Source organism: Fopius arisanus, unplaced genomic scaffold (assembly GCF_000806365.1).
Source record: "Fopius arisanus strain USDA-PBARC FA_bdor unplaced genomic scaffold, ASM80636v1 scaffold00060, whole genome shotgun sequence".
NCBI classification, from domain to species: domain Eukaryota; kingdom Metazoa; phylum Arthropoda; class Insecta; order Hymenoptera; family Braconidae; genus Fopius; species Fopius arisanus.
The window spans coordinates 585,185-593,746 of NW_011887799.1; the positions used below are offsets into that span (position 1 = coordinate 585,185).

The 8,562-nt window shown below is 39.1% G+C and overlaps 1 protein-coding gene across 2 annotated transcripts in view; it reads right to left on the reverse strand.

Moving 5' to 3' along the window:
- Positions 1-7,572, reverse strand: part of brat (brain tumor) — a 39,520-nt gene extending 31,948 nt beyond the window's left edge. For both annotated transcript variants that reach the window (XM_011308561.1, XM_011308560.1), the window contains exon 1: positions 6,751-7,572. The gene's annotated coding sequence lies outside the window, so the exon portion shown is untranslated. The remainder of the gene's footprint in view (positions 1-6,750) is intronic.
- Positions 7,573-8,562: the final 990 nt, after the last annotated feature.

Here is an 8,562-nt window from a genome sequence, read left to right on the forward strand (position 1 = left end):
CGATTTTCGAGTGTTTACCGTAAAAATGAGGAAATAGTCTAGCCTCATGCAAATAATTTCATTATCAAATGTTCCTGACAGTCCACGGTAAAACTACCACAAATAACTGACTTCACTCTCTATTTTTATCCATCCGTTGGGCTTATCAAGCGATCAGCCTTAGACGGATAGTTACCAATTCAGCAGGAAAGTATTTTTTTTATTTTTATTATTAAAGAATTGACGTACGTCAACTCCCCACCCGTTAAAAATCGGGAATGGACTCGTTTACGCCAGCAGAATCACGCGTGGAGTAGATAAACCACGAAGTTGTCGAGATATAATTGCGAAAGACTTGCAAAAGGTAAAAATTTTCACACGACTTGATAATCCAAGCCTCTGTTATTCTTCTCACTGAAAGATTAAACATTTCTGAACTGATGTGCCCCAAATACAGATCGATTTCACGACACGTACGTAAATATTGTGGAGATAAATATTAGCCAAAACGTGAGAGAAACACGAAACGGTAGAATGAATTGCTGGCTTTTTCGCAGTTCAATAGTTTAAGAAACAGTTGCTTCGGGGTTTCGAGTTCTAATGATTTTTTTTCCCACGCACATTTTACCTCCTTTTTTTGCTTTTTCTCTTTTATTTTAACGATTACATCATCCACAAGTCGAATGTAATATGGCAGACAAGGTGTACTATAACGCAACGATACAGTCTGCTTAGCGTTTGACCGTGTTACAGGTTTAAATTGCGGAAGGATCAGCTGTACAGCTTTTATGTTTCCTTTCTAAATCGTTTTCCCTCTTTGTGGAGCTGCACAGCGAGATATTTTGAAAATTTTGATTTCCATTGTTTCATTTCACTCGAGTGTGGAGGCGATCATTGCGCGAGATTAGGAAATACACAATGTACATGATGCAAAAAAAAACCTGAGAAATTCCCCTACTAAATTGATAATCAATTCAATTTCTATTTTCTATTTTACCTTGGAAACCAGCAACCTCAGGTATAAACGGTAGAGAACTTTTTTGTAGCTAATTAAATTTCTCACAGCAAAGGTCTTTTCATGTTTCCCCTTAAAATCAATACTTTTTTCATTGATCGATGTTTAAGAAATGAATAATGACAGGGGAAAGGCAAGGTGAAGTTGATTTGTAGTGCGTATGTTTTCTGAGGAATATCGCTGAATCTAATCGAGATAGAGTAATTTTCATTAGGACCTTATTAGCAGATCTCGTTTCGCTCTAGAGAAAAGGTCGTGAAAAAAATTTCGCTATCTCTTTCAGATTCGACGATATCTCGCCTGCAAGAGCAGATGGCAATTTACAAAAATTACCAAAGCACCTCGATACACTTAAGCAATCAACTTGAAATATATTTCACTTCTCAATGGCACTCGCATGTTCCGTTCTCTTTGATCGCACGTGAGTTACGTAATTGCATCACTTTCGCCAATAGCTTTTTAAAGATCGTCCACGCGCAACGAAATCCACCTATTGATTAGTCGTTCTTTTTCTTCCAAAGAAAGTTGCGCGGACTTGAAACTTATATTATGGATTCCTTTTTTTTCCTGTCCGGATTAAATTCATTATTAAGAAACTGTCCCCAGTTGTTTCATAACTTGATTAATGCCCAGTCACGCTCTTTAGGGGAGAAGAAACTCACTCGGAGAAATGCGAAATTATTTAATTAAATGTTACATCGAATTTTGACGAACGTCACCTAGTGAAATCGACAGGAAATCTCATAACGTCATTGAATTAAATTTACAGGAAAAATTGGTATTGAAATTCAAGAATTTCATCAATTTATGGTGAAAATATCCGCGATTCGGGTCTGGAAATTGTTAAGACAATTCTGATTCTCCGCTTGACACAAAAATGGGACATAAAAAACCGAAATTAAATTGTCTACTGTGTTACAGGCGTAATGTAATTTCTCGGAGCTCAATACAATCGCCTCGAACGTAAATTAAATTTTGGTCTCGAGTTAATCGTGTACTGAGGGAAATATCCGCAACGCTGGTCTCAAGACCCAATGAAAACAAGAGTTTTTCCTATCTATCCTTTCCGTCCTTTTTTATCCCTTCATACATCTTCTTGCAATTTTATTTTCAATTGTTCCCTATTTCCAACATCCAGCTCTCGAGAATTCCCCCAAGACTCGAGCCGAGGAAAAAAATTAATTGCTATAAGCGCGCAGAAGAGTCTGGACCAATTTTTTCTTTCTTCCCTGTATTCTCGGCATTTTTATTTCAAATTCCGAAAAATGCGTGCGTCATGCCGGAGGAATTCAATCTCCGTCAGTCATTTCGTGTTTTATTTTTGATTTCCTCGCGGATGAAATTGCGCGGCTTTGTCGATATATTCGCGATTAAACCATTCCTAAATTCAGTGCGAGCCAAGAAATCCTCGTCCGACGAAAAATTTTCCGGGGAAAAACCGCCTTTTTTATGAATGAACGAATGAAAAATCAAGGGACAATGAAATTTTGCAATTTATCATGAAAGCAATGATTGTAGTTTTAGTAAATTCAATTGAATGCAGACCTATTGCAATTGAATATTTCGTGGGAATAAATGTCACTCCTTCCACGATTCGACAACAGTTTCCCTGGAATTTTCAATCTTCTGTTTCACTTCATTGGAAAATAGAGGGAAAAAATACCGAGGATTGGGTGAAATCCTAAACTGCTGTTGTCGGTGCGCGATAAGAAGATTTGGCGTCGGCGAAAAGCTAATGGCGAGTGTCGGATTTGCGGGCATTACTGAAATTCAAGAAGATTCTAACAATTACAGTTCATTTCCCCAGAAGGACCCAACTGAAAATCGATTAATTGAAATTCCCTAGGACTACCAGAATTCTCCACTTCAAAAGTCAATAACTTAAAAAATGATAATTATTCAAAAATTCCGAAATCCCAAAAGCATTCCGAACAATCTGCACCGTTAAAAAATTTCTCTCAAATTAAAATCCCTAAATCAATTATTATGACTAATATTGATGACTACACAGTTGAAAATTTACTGAAAAATTGATGTTTAATTTCAAATAAAAATTGATTCTTCAATGAAAGTTTGAATGTCAATATTACCACGTTGCCAATTGGGCCTGAAAATGGGATATTACCGCAATATTCAATAAATCATCTGATTCATCGCTTAAGAATTCCACAGAAACTTTACGTAACTATCGTTGTTAATAATTTCAAGTGTAATTGCCCAACAATTCACTCCATTGAATAATTATTTCGAGAATGATTGATGGAAATTGATATCGAGAGAAATAATTAAAGAATTCAGAAGTGAAAGACTGGGGAATTTGAGAATTTCTACCAGTGAGATGAGAATGATTTTCTAAAAACGTCTCTGGATTCCCCTCAACGTGTGACCTTGAAGGGGTCCAGGCTGTAGTCGGGTTATGGTCTTTGAAATGATGTACTGAGAAGAGCAAAGCCTCGATTGCTGGCCTTGACGAGAGAAAGAGACACGAACGGAAGCGTCTGCGTTTTAGTTTCGGCGCGTTCTCTAACGATTGGCTGCTTTAGCTCAAGGGGCCATTCTCCCCTCCCCCTCGACCGATCCCCCCTAACCCACCCCACCCCCTCCCCCACGTTGGACTCGTAAATCTCTCGTCTACAGGGACATGGGGAACGAGAGGAATAAAGTGGCGAGGGAACATTCGTTAAAATCTACGAGGGCGTGTGTGATTTTGAATTCGAACCGCCATTTCGAAATTTGAAATTCATTTTATCAATACAATCCACCCCCACGCCGCCCACCGCTCCCTCCTCCCCCACAACTCACAACCCACCACCCATCAATTGACGACAAAAATCAAAATTATCAATCTTACGGAAAACCAAAAACCAAAAAAATTCTTTCCGTCATTTTAATAACAATTATTGGAAATAATTTTTATCGCTAATTAGGAGAATTATTCGGTAATTTTTGGTGGTTAATTTGGATTTTTGTGGACCATTGGATCATTTATTGGATATTCGTTTGATCGGTGGAACGTGGGAGAAATGTCTGTACTATAATGGTAAATGAAATAATAAATTCTCGGTTCGTTGTAAAAATGATTGCACAAGCGGGTTGGGAGTTGCGTAATGAAACTTTCTCCCGTGGAAGAAAAGAAAAAATTATCATTCAAATTGGACTCAAGGGCGTGCGATGAAGGTCACAGATGTAAAAAGTTATTCACGATGGATTCATTTATTTGCAATTCGCGTTAACGAGTCACGTGACTGGTATGAATTAAGGATATTCAGGGTGTTTGGGAAGTTTTTGTGCGTGTGTAATCGAATATTGCAAGTTTTATTGAGAAGTAGACCCTGAACTTCTCAACTTTTTAATTTAATTGCTCGTTTAACCGTTAGAAAGCATTTAAAATTCAGGAGAAAAAATCGTAGAAAGTTTGAGAGAGAAATAAGCAAAATAATTGGAAAGGTTCAATTGCTTTTTGGAAAAAATAATTGAGATAATGCGGTAGTGAATTCAGTGTTGAATATTTTTCACTGAAATTCCCGATGATCTAATGGAAAGTTCCATCATCTCATGGAAAAATCCGGAACTGTCAATAGAATTTAGTTGAAAGGAGGTAAAGGGTGACGAAGCGACTTCTTTCTAGGTTCTTTTTGAGGAATATCTCTGAATCTAACAGAGACACGAAATTTTTCTCAGAACCCCTTTTGTAGAATGAAATGAAAGCTGCGGGAAAGGTCCTAACAAAAATAACGCCATCTTTCACAGATTCAGAGATATCCTGGAGAATCTCAAAGAAGTGCGACCTGAGCGTCGTCAAATTTAACTCCCACCAAATCACAATCGATCTCCAAAACTAATGATTTCATGAAAAAATCTGAAAAGACCTTTTCTCTCGAACTCAGACCCAGTTACAAAAAAGTCCCCTAACCCTTCCACCTGGAGTTGATACTTTTGTAGATAAATCGAAGAATAACGAAAGATGTAGACTCACGCGTCTTTTCGCTACAGCACAGTTTCTCGTACGAGAAGAATCGAATTTTTAGGCAGATGTGTTAATTGACGAGTTTGTAATTGACAGCAGTCATAGATGAATAAATAAATGTGGGGAGTTTCTAACAATTCTATATCTTTGGAGGCCAACCCCTCGCCGGAACTCCGGAGTCCCGGTTTTACGTCCCCTCGGCTTTTTTTCACAGCAAAATTCTTTCCCATTTCATTTCGCACTCTCTCTCCAGCCGGTTAACTCCACTAACAAAGAGGGGCCCCGACACTCAGTGCGATTACGCGAAAAAAAAAAAATAAAAAAAAGAGTCGGTTAATTTTCCAGAGGGCAGCTGCTCGGCCTTGAGGTGTCGGTTGGAGACAGTTCCATCCTCGATAGTAATTTCATCGGGTTCATTACGCGCTGCAATTCCCCGTGGAAAATTGTAATTCTGAATTTTTTCCCATAAAAAAAACCTTACGAGGAGGAAATGGAATAGAAATGACTCCAGAGCGCCCACTAGCACGACTTTTCTTCAATATTAATCTTCAAAGACGGAATTTTTACTCCAAAATGAAATTAAATCTTCTGTACCCTCAATGGCTACCGGCAGATATTCAGATTACACGTAGATTTAATATTTTCTCTGCAGAGATAAAAGTTTTGCCTTCAATTCTCCGAGGACTCCTGAAAATTCCTCTCCTGTTACGATTTTTTTTACAGCACTTTGCGAATTTTACAATTAGGCTTGAAATTTAACGTCAAACCCAGGGGCTTTTACCTCCAATTTCACCGGTTTATGGGCCATGTTATAAAAACTTATCCATAAATATCGATTCCCCTGCAGACGTTATAAAATTTTCATAGTTATCAATAAACTTGGAACCCTCGAAACTTCAAGATGAAATCCAATAGACCTTGGACAGCAGAATATTGAAGTCCGAAGATAGGTTTAATATAATAAATGAAAAGAATATTCGATTCAATTCCAGACCTGTTCAATTCGTGTAAAAAGCCCTGAATATTAAGCAGAAACTGAATAACCGAAACTCTCATTCCGAACTCCATAAAAGAAATCACAAAGAAATATCGATTAATTGAGTAACTATCAACTTTAAGAGGAAACGTCAATAAACATTTTTTTCCCGGAAATTCCTCAACTACAAAAAAGTTCTTGAATGTTTCCCCCGCAACACGATAGTTCCCAAGATAAATTGACAACAAATAAAAACGTAAAATTCCCACCTTCGTCATTCCACTCTACCACTCAACTAATCCCTTTTCCACAACAAACCCGTAGTTTTCAAATTCTCAAACCTGAAATTGTTTGAAATCATTCAACTCCCTCCACAAACAATATCAAACCCGATGTCCACAGTTTCTGGGCCCAATTTTCCATGAAATTTTATGGAACAGTCCATAAAAATCGATTTCGCACGATTAAAATAAACCAGTTCCTTGAAACTTCACCAAAAAACTCCAATAACTTCAGAAACATTGACAACAACAGTTACACCTCAACTTCCTCACTCCGAAAAATCCCGAGACTTGACAAACTCTTGAGAGTGATGAAAACTCCGGATTATCGATTCCCCCAGTAAAATGCGTAATAAACCCTCAGAACCGGTCAATTCCCCTCCAAAAAAAAAGGATTCCACCCACAATACCTCAACTCCTTTATCCTCAGTTCACCAGAGGCCCAACGAGCCGTAAAAATGAGCACGTGGTTTGATAAACACCGGGGCATTGAAAAAGCCCCAGTACAAAGGCATTAAAAAAAAAGACTCACCGTACAGACGAGAATAATCCGCAGGCGCTCGGAAAAATCCTCCTTCAAATGCCGTTTCCACCGTGGCACATATCACACAAAGGAAGAGCGCAGGACTCAGCGTTCAAACAAAACCCGACTTAAAAAAAGAAAGAGCCCCCAGAACTTTCCACAATAATTCCGTTGAATTACCCCCGAAATCCCACAGTGGCGTCCCCGGAATAGTCTAGGTTAGGAACACACACCGGCGTCTGTTAAACACAAAAACCACTGGTATTGTCACTGGTCCTCCCCCACTATCATCGATAATTATCGCACAGCACTCACAACGAGGAATGACTTAGTTTGACTCCTTTGTCCCCCGGGGACAGACGAAGACAGAATGAAACAAAAGAGGTTGAGACCTGAATTGTGAGTGGGAAGGGGAAAAATAAATCACCGATGATAATAATGACAATTCCACAGTCACACGCGGCTTTTTCAGGGATTTTGAGGCTTTTATCAACATAAATGTAATTACTTATCGATGATGGTTCTTTGTTCTTAGCGGCTCGAGCGCTCGTACGTGACTGACCGCTTCCCTCGGGCGAACCTCGCCGGCTTCCAACGTTTGCGGACGCACACGAGAACACACGAGAGAACAACAGGCGAATGGACGCGGGAGGGACGGTTCGACGATCTCAAACTGCCCACGCGATTCAAAAATATTCAATATCCCTCAAAATAATTGCTATAGGGTATCTGTCGAGTGCTTGGGGATTGCTTTTTTTTCTTTCGAGGGATTTTGTCCTGGAGACGATGTCTCCACTCTCTTTTCTTTCCTTCCTTTTCTTTATTCTTTTTTGTTCCTTTTTCCTTGTGGAAACGTAACGCTCGGTGCGAACGATCGCGCGGGCTGTTGGTAACTGAAATGTGCGCGCGATTCCGGCGTCGAGACGTTTGGCGTCGGTTGGCGCTCTCTCTCGGTGCTCTCTCTCGGCGCAGTGTCGGCGACTACCCTCGTCTCACTCCCACCGTCCGGGTAGAGGGTGCCGCCATCACTGCGCCAGCTGGTGGCCACGGGGTGAATTCACCGTTTCACCCCTTCTCTCTGGGCTGATGGGGTTCTGTGGGGTGGGGAATTCAACATGGTGATAGCCAGATTCATCGTGTTTTTGGGGGGAGGGGATTTTCAGGAGGGGTTTTTCGGGAGGGGATTTTCGGGAGGGGGTTCGAATATATTCTTGATAATTAAATTAAATCGAGGTCTTCCATTGATCAGTATCGACTATCGTATATCTGGAGTACATAGTGAAGTGTTGAAATGTATATAGACGAATTTTTGATTTTGAGAAAAAAATATATATGGATATATTTTGAATATTTGAGGAATAAATTCGTAGGTTTATGTTTTGAGGGAATGAAGCAATTTATGCAAGTGTTATTTGTAATTGTGATTATTCACTTATTGATTTTATGTTCAATTAATAGTCTAGCCAATAAGATATCCTGAAAAAAAATAATTGGAAAAATGTAAATCTTGAATAATCAAAATCCAAAAATTCAGAATACCAAGAAAAAAAAATTTAACATCAAAAACTAGATGGTTTTCAATGCGATCAATCATTTTAACAGTCATCCCATTGACCTTGATCGTCCAGAGTTGCCATCTGTTCCATCAAACCCCGAAACCGTAATTTCAAGGAAAATCCCAACCGCAGGAAGCACGAATATCCCCAGGATATTCCATTCTCCATTCCAAAACTTTCAATTTATTATTATTACAGACAATACCAATTCGAGCGATACCTATATAACAGTAATTCAATTTAACTTCAACAATAAAACGGTAAA